Source organism: Psammomys obesus, unplaced genomic scaffold, assembly GCF_907164565.1.
Source record: "Psammomys obesus unplaced genomic scaffold, mPsaObe1.curated_primary_1811, whole genome shotgun sequence".
NCBI lineage: Eukaryota > Metazoa > Chordata > Mammalia > Rodentia > Muridae > Psammomys > Psammomys obesus.
In genome coordinates this window covers 4,402,812-4,416,463 of record NW_026590062.1, presented here as the reverse complement: position 1 = coordinate 4,416,463, position 13,652 = coordinate 4,402,812, and positions in this window count along the sequence as shown.

Genomic DNA, 13,652 nt, shown 5'->3' with positions numbered 1-13,652 from the left:
CGGGAGCGCCGCGCTCGGGCGGCGGCGGCGGCGGCCGGGGGACATGGCCGGCGGCGGCGGCGGCGGCGGCAACGGCTGAGGGGGGCGCTAGGCGGTGAGGCGAGGCCGCTCGGAGCACACCCGCCGAGGGAGGAGGGAGCGGGCGGGGGCGAGCCCGGGCCGCGCGTCACGTGCCCAAAACACGCTCACGTGACCCGCGCGCGTCCGCCCCCCGCGCGCGGCCCATGCGCGGAGCGCTCGGCTAGGCTCGAGGCTACGGTTGGCGGCGGGCGCCGGCTGCTAGGCCCCTTCCCTGCCGAGCGGCCCCGGTGCGCGTCGGTTGACTGCCACTCAGCTGTCAACCTTGCATCAACCGTCGGCGGGCCCGGGTCCTCAACTGCCAGTCAACTGTCTTGTGGTGGGCCGAGCGCTGCATTCTGGTCCCCGCCTTGCAGGGTTCCCTCGTTGGGTTCAGCAAATAGCCCTCGCGGTGCCTGGTGCCAAAGTAAAATGCTATATACATGCTCGTCTTCGTGGAACCTGTCAGCACATCCTTGCTGGGTGCCCGCTAGGCGTCAGCTCCTTCACCTGGGCCCTTGTCCTTGCATACACATTCTCGGGGAAGAGGTATAGGTTGTTCAAGCTCACCAAAGCACGAAGATTATTTCAGAGTCGTGAAGCTATTAATAGAGTAATGGGACAGAGAATAAAGGAAGGGAGCAGGCTACTTTAGATACGGTGGATGGGCATAGCTCAGTTGGTAGAGTGTTACCTGAGACCCTGTCAGAAGGTTAAAAAAAAAAAAAAAAAAAGGATTAGTGTCATGGTTTAATCCCAGCAGAGGCAGACAGATAGATCTATGAGTTCAAGGACAGCCTAGTCAACATAGTGAGCTCCAGGCCAGCCAAGACTTCATGAAGAGGCCCTGTATCGAATTAATAAAGACTGGGAGAAGAGTGAAAAGAATATATCTAAAGATAAAGAGCGTATTTGAGGATGCTACATAGTGTTTCTGACCACGTGACATTCTGGAAAAATAAGTATGAAACAGTTAAAAGGTCATCAGGGGCTGAAGGGACACATAGAGGATTTTTCCAGCGACACAACTGGACTACATGACACTTTAATCCTAGAACTACAGAAATGAGGTAAAAAGAGATATATAGGTTAAGGTCATCCTCAGCTATACAGGGAATTTGACGTACAGAGTTTAAGGTCAGCCTGAGCAAGAAAACAAAAGGAAAAGAGAGGAGGCAAGAACAAAAGGTGCCCGGGGTGTAAACATAACAGAGCAGGGACCAACCTCAGGAACCTAAGCCTTAGGTAAAGATGGGTTGGTACAATGAACTGAACGCTCCCCCACCCACACCGGGGGCATTGGAGGACATTTTCCCAGGATCGAGACAGCCCAAAACCAGTGTCTGACAACAGGAAAGTCATTTTGGCAGGAGAGCGGCACAGAGCAAGACCCAGAAATGGGAGTTTCTGGGCTGAGCTTGGAACCAGGCAGGGGATGGATGATTTGTGCTACAGGCTGTCGGGCAAAGACACTAAGATGGTGGGTGGAGGCCAGGCTTTGAAGCCTTGGCCTCGCTCTCAGTTACTTGCGAATGAAATGATCATGATCCAGAACCATGGTTGGCAAATCAACACAGCACTGCTCCCAGAATTCCCATCTCTTCCTTCCACAGGGAGCAAGGCTCACACACGTGCAACCTGCAATGGATCCTCTGTGGTTCACCCAGCCTTAGGCCAGGCTCTAACGCAGCTCTAATTTCCCAGGCCTATCCAGGCTTGTAGGGAAGGACACAACCCGAGTCTATCTTCAAGTAGATCAGTTGGCCTCTACCCATAGAGCTGCTGCCTTGCCTATTCTCTAAGGGGAAGCCTGTCACAAGGCGGCCAAGTACACACAAGCTTTCCGCCTTCCTTTCCCCAACGCCAGGTGCTAAGACCAGCCAAATTCTAGCTGTCCCTCCACCCTGAGCATCAACAGAGAGCCCAAGTAAAGGTGTCAGGGAGGGTTTAATCCAGGGTCTCAATAAAACCATCTTCCTCTACCCAAAAGGTACCAGCTTTCAAGTGCCTGCCCGGCCACAAACCCCACAGGTGTCCTGGGGAGCTGAAACGGCAAAGAACCCTAAGTCTTGACATTCATGGAACCCTTACAATTCTCCAAGGTACTTATACAGAAAGCCAGTTGTGACCTCAAGCCTTACACAGTCACTTCTGAGTCTCCAAGCCGAATGAGTGAGGTTTCAGGTCCCATGGGAAAGGCCCGAAGCCAGAAGCAGGAGTGGCGGTGGGAGGTGCCCAGACTCTTTCTCAAGGGAGTTAGGAACAAAACAGGTCAGACACGTTGCTAAAGAAACAGAAATGACAAGCAGGTGCCTCTGGGCAACTCTCTGAGGCTTTGATTCCCAGTGAGTCACACAAGATTAAGCCAAGTTAGTGTGAGGTGAATGGAACAGGAGTGGCTGACAAAACAAGCCAAAGCCTTGCTAAAAGGGAAGACCCTACGCTATTCAGTGGGGGAAATGGTGTAAGAAAGGAGGGAAAGGGGTCCATGAAGATCTAGAGATCTAAACCAGAGGCTCCCAAAGTGTTTCAGGAAAACACACAAACTCCATGCCAAGAACCAAATAGCCCTCGGTGGGGCTGGGAGGCCGTCCAGGCCCCAGAAACCCTGTGTGCAGGGTCCCTAAGATCAAGAGAGCCCGGAGCCTGGTGACTTTGAGCGTCTAAGGCTGAGACTGTCAGGATATAGAAAGCGTCTGTGGGTCACCATCAGGATCTCTGCAAGCTTGCAGTCCTCTAAGAAGGCGAAGCTGGACTAAACTAGAGGCCCACTCGCTGGCTAGACACTGCCCGTCCCACAGCACTCAAGGAGTGACTTTCAGCGCCTGTCCCAGCGGCACTCCGTTCCAAGCTGGACAGTCCCAGGGGAATCTCCACGTCTCAGCCTCGGCCGGGGAGGCAGGTGTGTTTGGCAAGGGTTCAGGTGTTGACTAGCCCCCGGGAGGGGGGTACTTTGGTCTCCTCCAACCCTACCCCCAAGATGAGTGGGCCATAGCTTGTGTAATATTTGTTGAAAGAGACCATGAAAGTGCCTCTAATTATCCCCATGGTAATTATAGGATGGCTTTATCCACCGAGTATGTTCAAAGGAGACTTGGAGAGCCTCCCAGGACGCATCATCCGCCTCAGGCAAAAACTCCGGGAGCAAGCATTGCCAGGCCTGGCTTAGACATGCTTCTTCGAGGGTCAAAGGTTCCAGGCTGGCCTGAGGCCTGCCTGGTCTCACAGCCTATCTCCCACTTCCGTCTTCCCTTTTCCACTGCACCGACAAGCAAGAGACACTTGGTCTTCCCCAGAGCCCCTCCTGTCAGCCCCTATTGGCCTGTGTTCTCTTTTGCTTACATCATCTGTGCCAAAGCCCAAACATCTTCCTCAGTGTACCCACCTGCAACTTTCTGAAGTTGGTTCTCTCCTCCTACACACGTGGGTCCTGGGGACCCGACTCAGGCACCAACACAGGTCCTCAAGCTTGGCAGCATGTTTCTTCCCACTGAACCATCTCACTGGCCCTAAACGTAGAGTGGAGGGCACAGCTCTGCAGTGGAGCATGTCTTCCACACACGCAAGGCCTGAGTCCAATCCCAGCACCAAAAGAGAAACAAGCAAACATACATACATAATACATACATACATACACACACAAACACACAAGCAGAAAGATAGAGATAGAACAGCTTCAAGCTACAGGAAAAATTATAGGAACATACAGAGCTCTCTCTGACACAAAACTTTCCCTAATGGATCCACCAGTAACACTATACAATTTCCCTCTGTGGTGTCAGTTCTCCGGGCTTGAACAAGCATGTCATGGTATGTGTCCACCATTACAGAGTCATGGAGACTGGTGCTGTCTTAAAATTTCCCAAGTCGTGCCTATTCATCTGTCTGCTCAGCCCCTGAGGACCAGTGATCTTTTTACTGCTTCCATAGTTTTCTTTTTCCAGAACGTCCTGTGATTGGAGCAATGAGACTCCCTCAGACAGGCCCTCACTCTTAGCTTTTTCCCGAGTCTCGTGTGTCGTTGGCAGGATTGAATTTCCGACCCTCCTGCTGGGATCTTCTTGCCAGCACACCCAGAGCACTTGGTTTTGGAGACCTAACCCAGGGCTTGTATGAATGCTAGCTAACATGGCTACCAACTACAGTACGTGTCCAGCCCTCACCATGTCCTATCATGGCTTCTTCATAGGTTTATCATTTCACGTGTATGAGTGTTTTGCTTGAATGTGAGTGTACCAGTACCCACAGAGCAAGCAGAGGTTCTCAACCTGAGTGTCACGCCCCCCCCCCCCCGGAATCACATGTCAGATAGCCTGCATATCAGATATTTATAGTACAATTCAAAACCGAGTTAAAGTTACAGTTATCAAGTAGCAGTGAAATAATTTTATGGTTGGGGTCACCACAACATGAGGAAATACGTTAAAGGGTCACAGCACCGGGAAGGTTGAGAGCCACTGTCACTCAAGGAGGATGGTTGTGAAATTACACATCAGTGCTAGAACTCAACCTGAAACAGCGACAGGTGCTCGTCGCTGCTGCGCCAGCTCTCCACCTGGATTTTCTTCTAGACAGTCCAGGCTAGGACTGGGAGTGTGGCTTGGGTGGTGGAGTGTGAGTGTTTGTCTGGCATGAAGGAAGCCCAGGATTTGATTGGACCTCATCATCCCATAAGATGCTGCAATATAATCCCAGCATTAGAGAGGTGGAGGCAAGAGGATCAGGAGCTTAATTTCATCCTCACACACATAGAAAGCTGGTGGCCAGCCTGAGCATGAGGCCCTGTCAAAAAACAAAGCAAGAGCTGCGACATGGCTCAGCAGAAAAGGCACTTGCCGCCCAGCCTGAGGTCCTGAGCTCACAGGATGGAGGAGGAGAGCCGTTTGCAGAGAGACAGCCTCTGACTTCCACATGTGCACCTGAAAGTGTTTTAAAAAGCAAAAACAGACCCGTGTACTACATGCAGGTCAGGGTCTTAAGTGCCTGGGTCACAGCATGCAAGAGCAAGCCAGCAACAGACCCGCTTTAGCCACAAAGAGATAGGCCGCCATGAAAATCCCACACGCACTCACTCACTGAAGGAGAGCTTGGCTGCTTCTGAGCTCTGAAAATGATGAACAAAATGACAAACATTCACAGGTAGACTTCGTTTGGGCATATGTGCCATTTATTTGGATTTTTGCAAACATATTGTTTAATTTCCCAAACACATATGGCTTTCCCAGATATCTTATTGTTGAATCTTTTTAATTTAACATATTGCGTAAGATTTCAATGTTCTGAAGCTTCTTAAAATGTGCTTATGACCTGGTGTCTGGTTTATTTTTGCAAACACCCTTTGTTCAGTTAGAATTGCATTCTTTGGGGGGGATTTGGCGCCCTACCTGAGTACATTAATTGAAGTAGATCAATAATGCTCAGTAGTATAGTTGAGTCTGTTCTTTTCTTTAAAGGTCTTTGCTTTAGCAACATTCTAGCGATGCAACATTTAAAGATCTATCCATCTATCCATCCATCTATCTATCTAGTTTGGGTTTTTCAAGACAGGGTTTCTCTGTGTAGCCCTGGCTGTCCTAGAACTCACTCTGTAGACCAGGCTGGCCTCAGAGATCCTCCTGCCACTGCCGAGATTAAAGGCATGTGCCACGGCTGCTCACCGTAAGTTTTATGTTTAAATTCCTTTCTGTAGATTTGCTTTTCATCAGGTTCCATTCTTTTCTGACAGGTGCTTTTGTGTTTCTTAGAACATGGGTCTGCAGTGACAGACTCCAGTTTCAATCCTCTGATGTTTCTACTCTTTGAAGCATCACTGGATGAAGAAACCTCACTCAAAAGCTCCTCCCCCCTCCGCCCCCTCTGTACCAGGGTCTTACTGCGTGGCCCCAGCCCTCAAAGGCCTGGAACTGCCAGTGGAATACAGGCTGGCTTCACACTCACTGTTCCCTCACTTTAGTTTCCCAGTGCTGGGATCAAAGTCACTGTGCCCAGCTCACTGAGCCTTTGGACAGCCGCCTCCCATTTCTCAGCTGCAGAAACTAAGGCACTGGAAAATGAAACCAATGTCCACAGCCACACAGTGAGGCCCAGGGCAGAGTCAGTGTTTGAAACCAGTCAGATGCCATTTCTATGCTTGTCCCCACTTCCCCACCACGCCTTCAGAGAAGTTTGAATGGTAGCCTAGACTCCTTGGGAAGATCCTTGAGGACAAGAGGAAGTGAGAGCTCTCCAAACCCCTGGAGTAGGGCTAGGTAAGCTGTCAATCACCAGAGACATTTGAGAAAGTATGCAAGATAGAGAGGGCATGCTTCATTTACCCAAGTAATCACTCTAGAGTAGGGACAGAGGACTCAGCAGTTTATTTCACTTCCCTGCAGCTCAGCCAGGCGGAAACCCCCTCTGGCAAAGACAGTCTCGCCCACTCAATTCCTCTGCTCAATTCTTACTTTCCCACCATGCTTCACCTAGTGGTGACATGAATGTTGAGGCTGCAGAGTCACTCCAGGGACCATCCTGTCCTGTGTCTTAGTTGTGAGGCATTGGGAAAGTATGGCTGTCTTTCTGAGGTGCCTGCTCCCCTCTTCAATGAAGCTTAGATACTGGTGCCAACCTCACGGGTCTGTGGTGAGATAATGCTATTGAGGGATTGCGGGATGAGGCAGTGCCTGACACTCAGCATCCAGCAGGATGTACGTATTTATTTTTCCAAAGGATTAGTTATGATTGTGTGGACACATACAGGGGCGGGGGGCGGGGGCTGGGTGGGAGCTGTGCTTGTGAGTCCGGTGCCTGCGGAGACCAGAAGGGGATATCAGATATCCCTGGAGTTGTAGTTATAGGCAGTTGTGAGACACGTAACATGGGGACTGGGACCCCGAATCTGGTCTTCTAGCCTCTAGGTTGTTAATACTTTTTTTTTTTTAAAGCAATTTCTCACTAAGTAGCCCTGGCTATCCCAGAACTTGTTATGTAGCCCAGGCTGGCCTTGAACACTCAACCAAATCTGCTTCGATCTGCCTTCTGAGTGCTGGGATTACAGGTGTGCATCACCATGCCCGGACTAGGTTGGAGGTTTTTGTTTGTTTGTTTGTTTTTTATTTTTTAGTGGTTTTGCTTTTTGAGATTTATTTTCATTTTATGTGTATGAGCGTTTTGTGTGCATATGTATGTCTGTGCACCGTGTGCATGCTGGGTACCCCAGGAAGCCAAAAGAGAGTGTTGGATCTCCTGAAACTGGAGTTGTGGATAGTCGTGAGCCACCCTGTGGGTGCTGAGAACAGCCAGTGCTCTTAGCCAGAAAGCCCTGTGTCGTCATCTCTCCAGCCCGGTCTCCCTCCTGTTTCCTCCTGTCATGATCTTGGACATATCTCAGGTCTCTAAAGTCAAGTTATACCTGTGTCCTCTGAGTTACTTCAGAGTCCCTCCCCACGTCCTTCCTTCCCCCAGTCTCTGCCCTTGCCACCATCCATTCCATTTCTGGGCTTCTTTCCAAGAGCAGGAAGCTCTTTGATTATGTATCTGTTTATTTTTGCAGCACCAGGGACAGAACCCCAGACCTTAAACTTGCTGGGGAAACACTCTTCCCTTCAAGACACACTCTCAAAACAGGAAACACTTACACTTATCCCAGAGCCCGACAGAACTTCTTAGAAGTGTTCGGAGCCTCGCAGCCTAGATGAGAGCCCTTCCTGTTAGAGACCGAGAAGTCTGTGAAGGCTGAGGTGGCCACTCTGAACAGGGCATGAACACTTTAAAGCTGGCTGCAAAGGGTTGACACAACCCACCGTGTTTCTGAGATTTCAGCCTGGATCAGCTATGGAAATCCAGGAATGACCCACGGCCGAGGAAGGCAAACTCTTTCTGGTCCCACTTTTAGATGCCAGCTGGACATGTCGGCAGAGGCTAGGGGAGAGGGCTTGGCTGCCCCCCGGGAGCTCGCCCGTCTCCTAAAGTCCCTAGAGAAAGTTCTTGGTTGGCACATTCTAAGGTGACGATTGGCTCAGCAACTCTTCCCACTTTAGCAAGTCAGGTCTGTAGGCTTCGGCGGCGAACATTGGGGTTTTGCTCAGAGCCAGGACATGACTGGGAAGAAAGGAGGAGGACCCACTGTTTCCTGAGCATCCTGTTTGTGCCTGGTACTGTGTATTCTTTACCCCACCTCATCCATTTTCCAGTGTCTTTTTTTTTCTTCTTCTTCTTCTTCTTCTCTGTGTAGGCTTGGCTGTCCTGGACTCACTCTGGAGACCAGGCTGGCCCGGAACTCACAGAGGTCCACCTGCCTCTACCTCCTGAGTGCTGGGATCACAGGCGTGTGCCACCACGACCGGCTCACAGTGTCTACCTTCATTCACTGAATTCCCAACACTTGGCAGGATGCTCCCTAAATGTTTAACCATGGTATTAGTCCAAGCGTTCCCAATTATTAGTTACATATGTCCGAGGCTTCCCTCAGGCCTCTCGTGTCACTTAGGTGGAACGCTTGAGGGGTGAGGATTTGATAACAAGGCTTCGGAGGTGGCTCACTCGGTAAAGCGCTTATGCTTGCAGCAGACAGGCCTTCCGTACCCACATAGATCCCAGTGTTCGGGAAACCACGTACCGCACACATATGTGTTCATGCAAAAAAAAAAAAAAAGAAAGAAAAAGAAAAAAAAAGATACTCCATCTCTAGATAAAGAGCTGCAGGCCATTAACAATAACTGAGTCAGGGAGATTGGAGCGTCCCAGGGAATGAGTCTTCTGATTGGTTTTCCAATATCACATGGTCAGCTCTGGACTTACACTTGCTGGCAACCGGAAAGAGACCCAGCAGGTTGTATTTATATGTCTATCTAACAACAATGGTTAAATAAGAGGAGGCAGTGGATTACAGGGCAGGAAAAGGGTAGGAGAAAAGAAAGGGGAAATATATAATTATATTTTACAGTATCTTTTTTGTTATTGTTGTTCTTGTTTTTTCAAACAGGGTTTCTCTGTGTAGCCCTGGTTGTCCTGCACTTAATATGTAGACCAGGCTGGCCTCAAACTCACAGCCATCCACCAGCCTGTTTCCCTGAGTGCTGGGATTAGAGGCATGTCCCACTTTGCCCAGCTATAATTATATTTTAATTAAATAAAGAATAAATACATGAAAAACTAAAAGAGAAAATGTTAACAATCCTGTAACACTAGATTTTTCTCCCTATTTTTCTATCACAGGACACTAAACTACAGAGAGAGGAGTGGCTAAAGGACAGACAAATAAGAGGTGGGCAACCTATCCAAGTATTTTGTTTGTTTGTTGTTGGGTTTTGGTTTTTCGAGACAGGGTTTCTCTGTGTAGCCCTAGCTATCCTGGAACTCACTCTGTAGACCAAGCTGGCCTCAAACTCAGAGATCGCCTGCCTCTGCCTTCCAGATTACAGCTGAGATTACAGCTGCGTCCAGCTGGTCCAGGTTTTGAATCCTGCAACACACGGCCATCCAGGAAAGATCAGAGAGTCCAGTGGAGGCAAATGGAGAAGCTGGAGATGTTTTTAGGTAGGAAAGGGCAAAGTCAGTGTGAACGTGTATCCTGGGATTGCCATCCAGCAGGCACCTGCCAGGACAAGTGTCTTAGATGCTGCCTCAGGCCACTGGCTCCAGGAAGCACCGACATCAGCCATGTTCTCAGGACCACACCTCTTTCCCACATGAAGAGTCAGAATCAAATCTCCATCTCCACCATGCACGGTGGAGAGGGCCGGCGGCTGCCCCAGAAACTACAAACCTCTGCTTCCATGAGCATCTGGAGTTACAGCCTGTTCTTGGAGGCTTTGAGCCAGGGCTAGGGCAGGAGGCTGGCTCACCTCACGATCATGATGAGTCACAGGTGATGCCCACTCCGAGGATCATGAGCCTCCCTGGGCAGGTAGGAGCACATCCCCAATGCTTTTGGCCCCTGTCAGTGCATTAGAGATCAGCCTCCCACTCAGCCTCGTTTTGTGGTGAGACTCTCTCGGAGTTGTATCCCAGGAGGAACCTCACAAATGACCTGGGTAAGCCATTCTACAGGTCTGATTTCTCAGGTCACACTAATGCCCGCAGCAGGACAAGGCCTGAGAGTAGTGGTCCCCAAGTCAAAGCCACTGATATGACCCTTCTCTCCTCCATCCCAGTTCATCTCACCATGCCACCAGTAAGCACGGCTGGCTGCCTGCCTCACCACCCCAGCCACTTGACTACCAAGGTGAAGTCAATCTTGACCAAGTGGTTTCTTGCTTGTACTCACATCCTTGCAGTCCCTGAAGCTCTTGCTCCTTACTGGGTTTTTTGGGTAGGAGGGTGTGTTTCGGTGGGGAATAGGGTTGAGCCTAGGCTGGCCTGGAACTCTCTATGTAGACCAAGATGGCTTCTAACTCATGAGCCACCACACCGGGCTCAGATCATTTTTGTTTGCTTATTCATTTTTGTTTTGTTTTGTGAAAAGGTCTCACACTCAGGCTGACTTGGAGTTCATTGTGTGATACAGGTTGACCTTAAGTTGGAGGTGATGCTCCTGCCTCAGCCTCATGAGTGCTGAGATTTCAGGTGTGTACTCCCACATCCATGTCTAGATTGCTTCTTGAAACTGCATTCTGCAGGCTCCAGCCCCAGCCCTCCTTCAGGCTCAGGCAGGTGTTCTCTTGAGATTCTTCTCTGTAGGCTCCTTGCTTTGTTCCACCCGGCTTTTGCCTGCTTCTGCCAAGCCTGTGGGGCTGGTTTGAACCTGTCTGAATCCCTAGTTCACGTACCTGTACAGCATGTCTTTCCTGTCCCCCAAAGCCCCTTTGGCCCCATGCAAATCAGAGGGTGTGGCTGGATGTTTCACAAGGAGTCATACCCATCCATCTAGTCCATACTTCATGGCTATTTGGGGACTGGGCTGTTCATGAGCTGTGGGGCCCTTCTCAAGAACACTGTGGCTGGAGTGCTCAGCTCTGACCCAGACGCAAATAAAAACCTAACAAACCTAAGAATTTAGGTCACGGAGCTGGGGGGAGGGGTAAGCAGGTAAGCCTGACCTCTACCCCCAGGCCCCACATGGTAGAAACAGAGAACCAACTTCTGCGGCTTGTTCTCCAGCGTCCACACGTGCCCTGTGGCACATATGCCCACACATGCACAATAGATATGTGTAACAAAAGGGACATTTTCCAAGCCCCTGCTATGAGCCAAGGATCTTGACGATCTCTAAATTTAAGCTCTCGGAATTCCCTAAGTCTTCAGCAAACTTCATGACTATCTACAATGCGTCTCGCTGTACAGACGTTTGTCTTAATGAATTTTTGTAGTCCGAGGATAGCTTTCCGGACAGTCCTTCCACCTCTCCTGGGGCTCTGGGAAGATCAGACTCAGGTTGGCAAGCTTGTAAGGCGAGCACCGTCCCCTGCTGCCACCCCACTACCTTATGTTTGGAGACGGGGTCTTTCCATCTCTCCCTGAACCTGGAGTTCGCTGTTTCTGCTAGCCTGGGTGGCCTGAAAGCTGCAGGGCTTCCTGTCTCTCCCCTCCCGGTGCTGAGGTTAAAAACACAGCATCACCTCTGGTTGGTTGGTTTGTTTGTTTTAAAGACAGGGCGCTGCTAAGATTCCTTCCCTGGAGAAGATACAAACAAATCTAGCCATGATTCCAACAATAAACCAAGGTACTAGTCCGCAAAGTTCACTCTGGGGAGCCAATGAGCTCAGGAGGCTTACTTACAGAGCGATGAGGTGGTGGGCAGAAATGCGGGCAAACTTAAAGCAGCTGAGTGGATGGAGCCCCCTGTCTCCTAAGCCCCCACTAACGCCCAAAGCCACTCCTGGGGTGTAATTAGGGCAGAACTGCAGGCACCTGGTCGGGAGGAGCGGCGAGCACGCAGGTGAGAATCCCATGACCGTTTCTGCCCCTCCTTCCTTGAGGGAAGGTTGTCAGGCAACAAGCCCAGCACTGGGACTCCTTGTGAGCAGACCAAGAGGAGCTCCTAACATGGTGGCGTGTTGCATGGAGCATAGTCCTGTCCAACACGGGGTCTCACGAGTGGCCCTGGAACTTACTGTGTAGACCAGGCTGGTCTCAAACACACGGGGACCCACCTTTTTAATGTGGGATTCAAGTCCTCCTCCTCGACAAATGAGCCAAATCTGAAGCTTGCACTAGTCTTTGGTGAACTGCCACCGCCGCGTCCATTCACAGTTAAGGAAACCAAAGTGCGTAGAGGTTAAAGAGAACACCCCAGATCACACAGATAGGAGATGACCACACAGGTCATCTCGCCACTTTCTGTTCTCAACTGAAGCATTAAAAACCAGACAAAGTGGTGGTGCATGCCTGAAATCCCAGCACTCGGGGAGGAGGAGGCAGGGGGATCTCTGTGAGTTAGAGGCCAGCCTGGTCTACAAAGAGAGTCCAGGACAGCCAAGGCTACACAGAGAAACCCTGTCTAAATAAATAGATAGATAGATAGACAGACTGACAGACAGACAGACAGACAGACAGATAGATAGATAGATAGATAGATAGATAGATAGATAAACAAACAAACTTGAGACAGAAGCTGGAGAGATGGTTCCAGCAGTTAGGAGCACTAGTTGCTCTCTGATTACTAGCACCATATTCACCTGATGGCTCACAACAGACAACAATTTCATTTTCAGGGCTCCAAAACTCTCTCCTGGTGTCCGTGGGCACCAGGCATGAGAGTGGTGCACAGACATACATATAGGCAAAACATGCACACATGAAAAGAAAAAGACTCAAGGAACCAAGGAAGGCACCAGAACCTTCCACTCACCTAAACAAAGGGATGCAAAATCAAGTGCATGCCAGACCCACAGAGATGAAGATGATGAGGGGGTGAGCCAGGTGCAGCATGGGAGCAAGAGGAGGCCCTGGCCAGCTGGACAACTTGCGGCCCATCTAAAGGGTCTCTGACACTGGGCTCCAGACCAATAGTCATGTGGGGCTGTGCTCAGTGTGATGGGACCTAATTTTTTTGTGTTCATGAAAATCTGGAAACCTGAAACTATGTGCGATTCCCAGACAAAGCTGGTGTTGGATACAGGCAAACACTCTGGTCCCGTGTTGGAGGAACCCTGCCGTTTGAGGTTACAGTCCTCCCAATCCAGATAGCCAATCTGAGCTCTGCATTATAGTTCAGGACTCCGTCTTTCCAGCAGGGCCTCCTGCTCTCTGCCTGACGTCATCTGGAGGGTGTCTTTAAACACAGATGGCCCTAACCACATTCGATATATGGCCTTTGACACAACTCCCTGCTAGCTCTCCCCTCCTTGTGTCTAGATGATGATTAGGTACCGTGTTCTCGTTCATATGACAGGAGTGTGCTGTTTAGTGCAAATCGGGCATCCTCGAAATGCCTAGTTCCAACCAATTATGGACACCAGTCCTCGGAGCCCCCACCCACTCCCCAAGGGCTATATAACCTTTGTTCTCTGGAACTGAAGTTTGAGCTGGCTCCCTGCAGTGCTTCCCAGGGTGTGTGATTCCTGTACAGTGCTTGCTGGCCATTCCAGGCACTCACCTGACTTCCTGGGCTGGAGGGAGACAACCCTCAGGCAGGAGAACAACATCCTGGACAAAAGATGCCCATGAAGCTGACA